Here is a 13,240-nt window from a genome sequence, read left to right on the forward strand (position 1 = left end):
TAGCAACATCTACTTTTGTCCTAGTTGCTTTGTGTTGTGGTTAAGACACATTTTTGTCAAACAAGAAGCATGCATAGGGCTGCCAAGAGCAGTGCGACTTCAGCAAAGAGTTATGAGGACACATCTGTTTTTCTACAGTACAAATTCTCACTGACTAGATAAGCACAAATAAGCGACAATGGATATGTGTACTCTGACTGTGTGAATACATCTCTGGCTGTGTAAAGGTTTAATGTTAGACAGTAAGAAGAAGTAGAGAAAGTTGGCAAGCAAGTTCCAGCAGATAATGGTCCTTCAGAAGCAAAACACAGCCCATACATAAAAACACACAAAAAAGGCCCACACAGGAAAAAAATAAAACATACTGACCTCCACAAGATCAAAATATGGTGATTTAGAGTATGTCCCTGGGTTGTGCAAGGTGTACTGTGTATAGGGGTTCATAGGGCAAGGTGTATGTCCCTGTGGTTGGCAGGGCACAGAATAGTAGTGGTGGTTGGGAGAAGTGGTAGGATTAAAGTAGTAGTGGAAAGTGGGAGTATAAGTATTGCAGAGTTTGGGTGGAGGCTGGGAATAATAGAAATTGGGTCAGGATTGAAATAGTGGTGGGAAGAAGTGGGAGGGATAGAAGTGGAATGGAGTCCGTGAGAAGAAGTTATAATAAGCTGAACAAAGCTCTCATCTGCTCCTGGAAGATCCTACAGTAGGTCAGTGTAACTCTGTCCATGCTGACAGCGATCTCAGGATGGATGGCAAGCCTGGGTGAAAGTTATGGGTCATGTTCCTTCAGCAACTAACACCTGTGTCTTCCATGCATGCAAGGTCCAGGGGGACTTCAACATGGGGGTGGACACAGAATTTGGTTGAAGAGGACATGAACAAAACTCTGCAACAACAGCACGTTGCTCCTCAATGCTTGTATGCCTGGCTGCCTGTAGAAGTTCTCTCTTCGTCACAGTTGCTGGCCAGTGTTTGTATTACAAACTGCATTGGCTTCAGAGCAGTGCTGTCTGTTTGCAGCAGTGCTGTGAATTTGCAGCCCAGCTAATTATCGACTGACTATGCATGAGCATGGTACGGTGAACAGCCACCCCCGCCACCAGAATCCCTTTGCAAGCATGCAAGGGGATGTGTTTGCTAACACAGCCTCTCGCGTGCAGCCGCTAGCACGAGAAATCATCCGATGGTCGCTCAGTATCAAATGGTTTCTCCTGCCTTCCATAATAAAAGTCAGTCTATACTGACTTTTATTACAGCAGCTAAAGGCCGGAAAGGTGCTGTCGTCATGTGTCAGCCACCCACCCCACGCAGGCATTGGCCTATCTGTGTTCCCAGGGAAATGCCCAGTATTTTCATGGGGACTCCCCTAAAATGCTGGTCGTGCCCCTGCAACTATTGATTTGAGTTACTGATTCAAAGATATACATACAGTACACCATCACTCTGCAGTGGATATGTCGGGGTCGGGGTCTCTACATTTCCACTGTTTCCTTATTATGTTTGGAATAGCAAGATAAAAAAAACTTTGCAAACAGATTTATCACAAAAAGACCCATTATCACCATTATAGTAAGTGCCAGTGGAAGCTCACATGCTCTTTATTACATTTTAAAACTACTTGTCAGAACAATTTGTCTTTACTGGGAGCAGCAGTATGTTGACATAATTTCTAAAGCATAGTGAATCATATGTATTATATATAAAAAGCAGAATACCTGTCAGTCACTCAGACACTGTGCATTGGCTACTTTTTGAGCAGCGGGCATACAGACAGTGACTGTGCCCCTGTGACCCAACCTTGAGGAGACAGGACTCTGCAACCATGGGACAGCCAAGGAGTCAGTCCACTTCAGAATAGGAAGATAAATAATCTGCACATAGTAGTTGCACATGTTCCTATGGGAAAGGTGCCTAAGTTGCCTTGTGGAAATCTGCCTATGTTGTCTGATCATGCAAATCAAAGAAGAGCTGTCTATGGGGGGGTATTTTGGTTACATTTGCAGTCCAACCGATGGCCGGGTTGTGCGCATGTGCATTTTGCACATGTGCATGCGCTGGGTGCGTGCACCCACTGCAAATAGTGCGATCGCTGAGTGCACACAGCTGGCTGGGGGGGAAGGGGGGAGAGGGGTGTAGGGTGGCTGGACATTGTCATGGTAATGATGCCCTGACGCAGGTGGGGGGTTGGGCAGCTGACATCACCGCCCATTTCCTCCCGAAGGTGCACGCATTTGTAAGGTTGCCTCAGAGCAACCTTACATATGCGTGCATGTTCCACATCATTCGATGGTTGCCGACCATTAAATGATGTGTGTGTTCCCCTGCAGCATGATAATGGATGTTTATGTAAAACATCCATTTGCAGCCGGTGCGTGGGACACACACCGCGAGGGGGTTGTTGGGGGCAGCCCAGCATTTGCCGGGCGGGGTCTGGTGGACTCGCAAGGCTGCGATATATAGTGTATGTGTGACAGTATGGTACACCTTATTACTATTGAATTTTTTCTTTATTTGAACAAAAATATCAATAATAACATATTGCACTCATTAACAGCCGCCCTTTCAAAGTTAGTAGCTAATAACAGTTTTTAGTGTTCTTAATGTTAGTATTTATTACCTACTGTATTGTACAGTATGTTTGTTTTAAAAACTGACAATAATAAACTATTGGTTATTTTATTTACAAAATAGTTTAGCTTCTGTTAAATTCTAATACAAACAACCTGGGTACTTTGAGCAAGAAAACTGAGCAGTACAAATGGTTCAAGTCATAAACAAGAGATTTAAAAGAGTTGCACAAAACAGACTACTCTTGCAGTATAACATAATCCAGTTATATCTTGTCTAGCATTCATTGTTCAATCACTAACTTCCTGCAATCTCAGCTGTGCTTGTGTTCTGCTGTGCAAATTGTCCTCTGAAAGTTTCTTTGGTGTTGGGGCTGGAAATGAAGTCATGAGTTTGAAGACTGCTTTAAATGAATCCCTGGAGATGAATCAAGCTTTATTTACAGCAACATTGTAATGTGCACACAGAACATAAAGACAGTATTTTTCTTTGTGTAACCTTTATGTATATCTATATTTTATGTATGTCCAACATCCAATGGATAATGAAAGAGACACAACATAAAATACCTGTTTATGCTTGATTAACAGTAGTATGTGGACAGGAAAAAAGTCTGTGCAGAAGATTGTTTTCTCCCAGGAACAGCCACCAGAGGCAAACTCTCTGAGCATGTCCCCTGTGAGTCCCAGGAAGAGACCGAAATAGGTTTATGATTTATATACATTTCAGCATCCAGTGGATTGTAATGTTAGCAAGGGGTTACAGGAACAGCTGTGATATCTAGTTCTGTAAGTATTGGTTGCTAATGGCAAGTCACTGAATGAAGACTTCTGTATCCTATAAAATACATCATTACATTACCAGCAATTGTACTTAAATCCGTGTCTCCTTTAAGCAGTATTTCAGATAATAGTGCACAAATAGTAAAAGGATTTAGTGTTGCAGAAATTTAGTACATACATATATGTATGTCCATAAAAATATAACAAAAAAATCTATATGACGATGAAATATCTCTGCTGTTAGTGTGTATATACAGTGTGCAGTGTGTATATATATATATATATATATATATATATATATATATATATATATATATATATCATACATTTATTTGAAATAATTGTAACAAAAGCAATGTAGTTAATGCCATTTTATATATGTTCAAGGGATCAATCATATGTAGAAAATGTTACAATCTGGCAAAGGATCTTTAAAAATGTAAATATAATATGTTCTATGGCATATTGTCAAACCTTTACTTACACATGGAAAGGATAGTTATAAGTATATTTGGCATGATAGGTACACTACAGAGATTAGATAGATAGATAGATAGATAGATAGATAGATCTAGCACTTGCTATAGTTTCTGCTTAGTATTGACATTTGTGTACTGTATAATATCCACAATACTACATAAATATTCTGCTGATTGATGCTATAAAATGTGTAGACACCCTTAAACTGTACATGCACCTCCTAACTAGATACTTCAATATAAGTACACAGATAATGTACTTTTATTCTCAGAATTAGTTGTCTCCTAGTTCTATAACACAACTACGATTGATAAAAACATCAAAGCGTACGTCACTCCTGTAAATAAACAGAGCATCAACTTCCTACTATAATACCAGCATACAGTAGATATACGGGAAGCAGTTTCCTGGCCAGAGACTATCAGAACCATGGACAGCTGCCACGCACGCTCCCGTGCAGAGCACTAACAGATTCTGATGGGAAACCAAATCCGACCGAGCAATGCTGATGAATGTGAAAGATAGGGAGACTTCCTCTCTCTCTCCTTCTCCTCTCACACAGCCGGCAGGAGCAGGAGCAGCAGCAGCATGTGTGCTTCTCTCTGACAGCAACGCTGGAGCGTTCCTCCCATCCCTCCTCACAGCCTCTCTATCTCATCACTGAGGATTCTCTCACTTTTTGTGACTACCCTTTCCAAGTCATCTTTCCTCCATCTCCCTCCCCCCTTGCTCTTCACTCAGCCTCTTTCCCTCCTCCTTCACTCTCTTTCTCTCCCTGGCTCCCAGCATCAGCGGGGGAGAGTGCAGGTACTGTACCTAGCTTTGGGGAAAAGCACTTTATTTTCTATTGTGATCCGTTCCACATTGATGGGACTAAATGGGAAATTAAAAAATAAGATTACCCTGCAGCATCAAGAGAACCGTACAGGTGGGACGAAAGAAATAAAGACAAGAGGATGATATCCATGTGTTCTGTTCTCTCTTTCAGTTGATACTTTGCTTGTCTTTGTGTGGAATAAAACACGTTTCTCTGTCTGGGAGGATACAGAAGACAAGACACCTCTGGGTTTCCTAGGACAACATAACTGGCTGCACTAGTAAGTACAAAATAGTTTTGTTATGTTACCTTCCTCTTATGTTGGAAGCAGAAGGCAGAGCATGCATGATGATAATCACTGCAAAAGAACTTGGATAGAGTTGCTTGGATATTCAGGTGGCTGGGAGCAGGGACTATCAGATTGTTGTACTCTGTGCATATTAGTACTTCTGTGCTTCCAGGCATTGGGACTCAATAACAATCTCAGATTCCTTTGTTTACTGATTGTGGTAGTATCTTTTCAAATGGCTCCCAGCACAGTATGTGTATATTAGAGGCTTATCAAGTCGTGGAAGTTTGGTACATACTGTATAGTGGTATTGTGCTAATGCTAAAAAAGGAAGCTAGAGTACAGTATGTTGAAATAAGTGTTTTTTAGGACAGGGAGCAGATGCAGTCAATGGTCAAATCGTGCTTTGTTTGTCAGTGTTATGCCTGGTCTTTTTATGATTAAACTTTGTAAAGCACAGTATAATGCACATTCAGCAGCATATTGTAGAACTCTAATCCTGGGCACAATCCTAGGCTAGATTGTCTTTTTTATAATTTAATCGTTCATATTAAAACAGCATAACTACTGTCAGAGTAATTGTATCCAGCGGTTATGTATCCATATGGTTCTTACATCTGGGGTTGAGAAATTGATAATTAATTGTCTAATGTATTAAATACTGTATCCAAGGTTTACTGTTCTGTTCATATTGAAAGCAACTTCTTATACTACACTAAGTGTAAGACTAAGTCTGACTATTTCTTCCATTCACTGTATTATTTATATGCTGTAAATATTAACCCATTATGTGTCTGCAAGATAGCTAAGCCAGAGCTGATAATTGTATTCATTTGCTTATTATGTGTTTAAACCAATTATATTGCAAAACAGGGAAACTACCCATTTAACTACCATCATCATATATTGCTTGTTACTTTGTTTTTAAAGCTTAGTCTATTATCTTGAATGAAAGTTTATCCTAAAAGTTAATAACCCCCATTAAGTTTAATCACACTTTTAAGCTTTTTCTTTCCTCTATAATCAAAACACAGACTTAATGGGAAAAAAATAACAAAGTCATCGCATTGCAGAGCTGTTATCTCAGTTATATATATATATATATATATATATATATATATATATATATATATATATATATACATATATATATTATTTTTTTCGGTGGAGTGATTTTTACAGCTTAAAATGCTATTCTGATTTTAAGTTGTTTAATATTTTATATTTAAAATGTAATTTCTAAAAATGCCTTGGTGAACTTTTCATGTAGTAATAACAAAAAGTGACACCAAAGGGAGTTTTCCATTTATTCGCTTCACTTTTGTATTATTACAACATAATTTATTAATCTATTGGCCTTTAGGCTGACCTTTGTTGGTAAGATAGAACTAAAAAGAAAACTCTGGTAGATATTAGTTAATTAATATATCTCATTTTTAGGTGTATTTGACACTTTTTTGCAGGAAACCTTTTTTCTCCTGTGTACATTTTTTTATATCTCTATAGGGATTTTTTTTTGTCAACAGTGTAACACTATTGTATACTGTATATGTAGTGTACCTCCCCATGTGTATCCATCCAGGCACATAATCTCCTTTCACATAATGAAACTTCCTGTTTATGCTTTTAGCTTATTTGTAATTTTATGGTTTGAATTAGAAAAATGTACTATTTATGTATTCCAGTGCCATAATATTGTCTGAACATGACCTAAATTGCTGTACCCTGCAGTGTTGGCCAATGAAAAACTCTTATGAATATAGAGGAATGCTAATCTGGAATTCTGCCACTTTTTAGGAAATATCTTAAAATTACATTTGTCTCTTATAATCAAGGGAAGTTACTTTGTAAACCAGAGAGAATAAAGTTGCTTGTATCAGCAGTTATGTGCTTTATTATGCAATTGTTCTTGTTATTCAGATCAGATAATGGCCCGATGAAATACATAAGCAGTCTTCAGGGAATGAATGATTAATTCCTCTAACGTGTGCTTACTATAGGAGTTCTTACTAATAAGGTATACCTGTATTTGCTTACAGTTGCAGTTGAGGGGCAGGAAAATATGCTTCTCTTTTCTTTTATTAGTTCCATACACAAATCTGCTGTAAAACAACATATGCTGATGACAAAAGCATAAAAAGTTGATTATTTCCCACAAATAAAAAATGTTGAGTAAATACTAAATACAGTTTTGCTTTTATCATATATGGTAACATACTTTCCACCTGGCTTTTTTGTCTTCCTTACAAAACTGAAAATGTCGTTAAGAGTATAATTTCAATGCTTTTATATCTTTTGTGGTTATTGTTTATCTTCCAACTCTCCATTAGTCCAAATACAGTATGTTGGTGTGTAAATAAGCACAAGGTGCATATGGTTTCATTTACAGGTGTACCCTTTCTTTTTATAAAATTGCACCCAGTGAACAATGTAATCTGACATTATTTGCTGAACAACTTTACTTAGGATTTAGACAACATTTATATGCACTACACAAAACGCACTTAATGTGTTCTAAAATGTGGACCACATTGTTTAATATTCAATGGTACAGTTTGGTAATTTCTATTACTATTATAAGCTTGGTCCTTGTGTATACACACATACATACACACACATACATACACACACACACGTACACGCACACACACACACACAGGTGCATAGATGCACATACATATAATGAATACTTTTTCTTATAACAGCAAAACTGTGGAACACACCTATACACACTACAACAACACACACAATATACAATATAATGTATTACATGTAGCTCGCTCTATAACCCTGCCATTGTTACAGTGCAGTTGTGGCCTATCTTTTGCATTGGTGCCATATAGAATAAGACCAAACATACTAATGTACATTGCTTTCAGTTGTTTTCTTGTGGCTTTTAGTTATAGCAATTATTGTACTCAATACTTAGCTTACTAATAAGATTTTGTGTTGATCATATTTTAAAGGATTTAACCCAAGTGCAAGATATAATATGCGTAACCTAATTATTATGCAAGCTTGGTGTTTATGTATTTAAATACTTCTGTATTCATGCAATAAAACTATTTAATTACATTATACAGTATGTATAATTTATTTAACCAAAATGGGTAGTTCTATTTTATTTACTATTATATACAGTATATAGCATTTTCTGTATGAGTATGTGTAAAGTACAGAAGAAATTACTACTGCTGTGACATTATGATGCATAGAGCAATGATAAAAAAGTTTGCAGTAAAAAGAATGAATAATTTACGTAAACTAGGCCATTTTTGTGCAGCGTTTCATAATATCACAAATGTAAGTTTGGTACTGTATATACTCTATAATAAATAATTCGCTCTACATAAATTTTACCTTTCAGTTATTTTGTATCCCCATACAGTTTCTTTGTTTGGCCTTGAGCTTTTAGCTGTTAAATTATTTTAAAATGAAAGTACAGTATTTTCTAGTTTATTTAATAAATAGTTAAACACTGAGTTGACATTGCCCGTAAACTGAAAGAGGTTATCCCCATGTTGAATGGCAATATTAAAAACCAAAACCGTCCCAATGGTACACATGGAACAAATTATTTTCTATTTCCAGTTGATAGTCATTGTGCAAGAGTCATTTGTGGAATGAACAGTAAAACTGTAGAAAAAAAATATATATACAATAATAAAATAATGAATGCAAATGTCAGTAACATTCACTGTGACATTCACCTTGTCATTTTATCAAGGTGTTCAATGGATGGTAAAAAGTATGGTTTAAGTGGATTCTTTCCATTCACCCCTGTAACTTAACATAAACAATCATTTTGGTATGAAGTGATGAACTGGGTTATTTATATTGTTTTGCATGGCGCAGGAATTACAAACACATTTTCAAAGAGAAAATATTTCATTTCATTAATTTAGTAAGTATAAGCAAACGCAACTCTGTACAAATAATCATATTACCAAATAGTTCAAATTATAGCTATGGTACAAATGGAGCTGCACTCATCTGTATCTCCAGTGCACCTGAGTTACCCATCTCGGCATGCTGTTCCCTGCGACTGGGACACATGGGCACCTCACATGCTTGTACATCCATTGACGCGAACAGGGCACGCAAGTGTGTCACACACAAGCACTCCTCATTTGAGGCGTGCCGAATAATAATAATAATGAATGACAGTGATTCCTAGACTGTAATAGCCTCCAAGATCAGCGGCCGAACTCTGAGGTATATTTTTAAAGAAGCAATCATTTACAAGACAAAACCATGCCTTGTAAATGATTGCCCTTTTAAAAAAATCTTAGAGTTTGTCCGGCATCCCACATGGATGCCGAACTCAGAGGATATTGCATTTGGTCACAAGATTGACATACAGTATAAACACAATTTCTAAAATGTAATATTTGTTTCTGCATTTCTCCATAAGAAAGGGTTGGCCTAGAGGTTCTTTAAAAAAATGTTGACGCTCTAGGGCGCTGTGATTCAAAAAAGTTTGAGAACCACTGTGTTATGATATTGGTTGTATCATAAATGTTTTCTAACACAGTGACCTTTCATATTTCAGCTCATGCAACCAATTTGCTTTCTAAACATACTTAAACATATATTTAAACACATACACATAAATGTGCAATAGCCATATGCACTTTCCCACATACACATACAGTAAAATTGCTAATTTACTGCTACTGCCTTATATTAGGAACTCCCAAAACATCTAGACCTGGAGTAGCCATCCCCAATCCTCGAGAGCTACCAACAGTTAATGTTATCCAGATCTCCTCACAGAATCACAAGTGAAGTAATTAGCTTCACCTGTGGATCTTTTAAAATGTGTGAGTGAGTAATGAGTGCACCTGTGCACCATTTAGGTTGTCTGGAAAATGTGAACTGTTGGTAGCTCTCGAGGACTGGAGTTGGCTACCACTGATCTAGACTATATTGAAGATGATATGCATAATAACGACAATCAGTGACAATATTTTTGTGCTTCTCGTCTAGTTTGCACAAACTACAGATGGATCTGCTATTATCTAGCGAGCCGGCACACCACAGTGACTCATCTCAACATGCTATTTGCTGAGACAGGGACGTGTGAGCATCTCACATGCTCGCATGTCCCATAAGCATGTGTGTCCCAATCTCGGCGAGCTTCGGCAGACTGTGCGCCCAGACTGGACACTGGCGGGCTGGATAAGTTTGGCTCCATCTATAATTCATCATGGATCGCTATTGTGAGAATTTGCAATGGATCCATGCTGAATTAGCCCCTGTTATCAATCATGCGTGCTCATGCAGGTCATTCATGATGTCATCTGTCATCTGTATATGAAGGATGATGGATGATATTGCTAACGAGAGCCATGCTGCGAAACACAGGTGCCAGTGCTCGTACCACCACGGGTTCCGTCGTAAACAAGGTCGCTGGGTCATCATATATGTGTACCCAGCTCTAAATGAAAAAAAATCATCAGAGCAATATTAACATTCTTTTTCAGTTGTATCATTATCCCCTCAATGTGTACTGCTGTGTAAGATGTCAATGCTTTACAGATAAAAAGCAATAGTTATAATAAACACATTTAGCAGTAAATCTGCTACACGTGTGAATGGAGTTGTATAGCCCATACACTTGGGCGATATTTTATACAATCCTTCAATTTTGACTGCATCTGTGCGATAAACTGAAGAATTGTATGCACAAATAATGGGTCCCCCGATGCGATGTGTGGGCCCGACGGTCGCAATATGCTTCGAAAAATATTATGTGCCACACATATTAATCGAATTGCATGAGTGATCGCATGTGGTTTTTAACCACATGCGATCACTGGAATGCAATTGGAGGTGAGTATGAGCAGTGGGGTCCAGAGCACGGGTGGTGGTGAATCAGGACCAGGGACCAGAGTGCTGGCTGCGAAGAAGTGAGGACCAGAGAGGTGAAGCACAGCATTATGAAGGAACACTGGTGGCGGCGGGGCTTAGCAGCGGCAGGGACAGAATTTGACAAAACTATTTAAAATTCTGGGTGCCATTATGATTAGCTGAGGGCGCTCTCACTCTCTCTCAGCCAATCAGAGGGCCACCCAGTGTTTTAAATAGTTTTTTCAAATTCTTCTGCTGATCTCCACCGCTCCAGTCCCCGCTCCACCGCCGCCAGTGCTCCGGTCCCCACTCCACCGCCACCAGCCCTCTTCCATCTCCCAATGTGGCATCACAGATGGCATGTGACATTGGGTGCTGGAAAAAACCACACTGGGCACCACAAGATGCGATTAAATGCGATGGGACAAAGCATCTGATCGCATAAGTGTATGGGCACTATTAGATTGGGAGGACTAGTGTACAGTGTTTTATATTTGTAAATTACATTATGAATTGTATTTATGAACAATACTTAAATGAGCAATTCAGAACTACACCCTGAGAAACCAAACTGCTTTTCTTTATCTATATCAAGTTAACTATCAAAAGTAACATCATATTAATTCTAAGGTTTTTTGTTTTTTTTTTGCACATTAAGAAAAGTTGGTGAATAGCAAGTTTTGGCTACATGTTTTGGTTTCAAAAGTCAGAAACTTATGCTCAGACCAACTAAGTTTTATCTGACAGCATCCAACTATTCAAATATCATTGGCATACACTAAGAGATCTATCACAAAAGTATGAAACCTGAGGAGGAGACATGTCCCCATTCCTTCCCTGTAAAGGAACCAGGAAATATCCATCATTTGGTTATGGCAGTGCATATACTGCCTGATAAGGCTGACATTCAACTCAAAAAAATAATCAATCATACAGACATACAATAAGTACAGACATAGTAGTTTAGGTTGAAAAAAGACTTACGTTGATCAAGTTCAACTTTTTACAGGACCTTATAGGTTGTTGAAAATTCCCTTCCACTTTTGGCTAAATTATGATTATCGGTTATACCTACAGATATTTTTATACAATAAATGCACGTCCAATCTTAATTTAAATGTATTTATTGTGTCTGCCAACAACACTTCTTCTGGAAGAGAGTTACAGTCTTTTTTCTGCCCTGACTATAAAAAGCCTTTCCTTTGGAGGGAACAAAATATTCTCCCCTCCAGTGTGAGCGTATGCCCACGTGTCCTAGTCCCTGACCCGAAAGTAAATAGAGTGCCTGACAGTTCATTATATTGTCCCCTGATATATTTGTACATGCTAAGCATGTCTCCCCATAAACGTCTCTTTTCCAGCAATAACATTCCTAATGTGGCTAATCTGTCCTCATAGTTAAATGACTCCAACCCTTTTATTAGTTTGGTTGCCATTCTCTTGACTTTTTCCAGTTCTATAATTTAGGTTTAACCAGTGCCTTGTACAGTGGCATAAGTATTTTGGTGTCCCTAGCTTTCATGCCCCTTTTTATACAGGCTAGTGTCTTTTTGGTCTTATTGGCTGCTACATGATACTGGGCACTGCACCCAAGTTTGTTGTTAGTTTGGGCTCGTACTGTAGGTCCTTTTCCATACCTGATTTACCCAATTCTACCCTGTTTAGATCATAAGAAGCACACTGGTTATATCTTCCAAGATTCATAACCTTACATTTATCAACACTGAACCTCAATTTCCATTTTTTGCCCACTCTTCTAGTTTATTTAAATACCTCTGTAGCATGGAGACATCCTTATTTGTTTCAATCACCCTGCACAGTTTTGTGTCATCAGCAAAGCTATTTTGCTTACTATTCCCTCCTATATATCATTAATGAATTTATTGAATAAAAGCTGCACTAGAACTGATCATTGTAGTATGCCACTTAGGACAGGAATCCATCTTAAAAGTGCACTGTTTACCACCACTCCCTGTTCTCTATCCTGCAGCCAGTTTCTTAAAAGCTATACATTTTTAACCCTAGACCCAAATCCTCCATTTTGTTGATCAACCTCTTATGTGGCAAAGTATCAAAGGCTTTTGCAAAGTCCATGTAGTTCACATCTACAGCATACCATGTATCTAGATTCTTGCTTATTTACTTGTAAGTAACTTATTAGGTTAGTTTGGCAAGAACAAACCTATGCTGGTGATTATACATAGTTACATAGTAGGTAAGGCTGAAAAAAGACTTGTGTCCATCTAGTTCAACCTGGTATAGATATCCATTGCTGATTTGGTAGGTTCTGATATTTTACAGACAGATTATATTTCTTATTTGTACCCATGGATGTTTTTATCCAGTAAATGTTTGTCCAACTTTGCCTTGAACACATTTAATGAGCCAGCCGTTACCACCTCTCTGGGAAGAGAGTTCCAGAGTTTGACTGTTCTGACCGTAAAGAAATTC

General features: G+C 38.1%; 1 protein-coding gene across 33 annotated transcripts in view; it reads left to right on the forward strand.

The window, feature by feature from the left end:
- The first annotated feature begins 4,379 nt into the window (after positions 1-4,379).
- The window catches only part of PTPRD (protein tyrosine phosphatase receptor type D), a 1,589,668-nt gene continuing 1,580,807 nt past the window's right edge, over positions 4,380-13,240 (forward strand). For 13 of the 33 annotated variants that reach the window (XM_083185952.1, XM_083185956.1, XM_083185943.1 and 10 more), the window contains exons 1-2: positions 4,381-4,637; positions 4,819-4,927. The gene's annotated coding sequence lies outside the window, so the exon portion shown is untranslated. Of the gene's footprint in view, positions 4,638-4,818; positions 4,928-13,240 lie in introns of all 33 variants that reach the window. The other 20 variants (XM_083185949.1, XM_083185951.1, XM_083185960.1 and 17 more) reach the window with 6 other exon arrangements.

The sequence above is a fragment of the Crinia signifera genome, chromosome 1, assembly GCF_055691185.1.
Source record: "Crinia signifera chromosome 1, ASM5569118v1, whole genome shotgun sequence".
Classification (NCBI taxonomy): domain Eukaryota; kingdom Metazoa; phylum Chordata; class Amphibia; order Anura; family Myobatrachidae; genus Crinia; species Crinia signifera.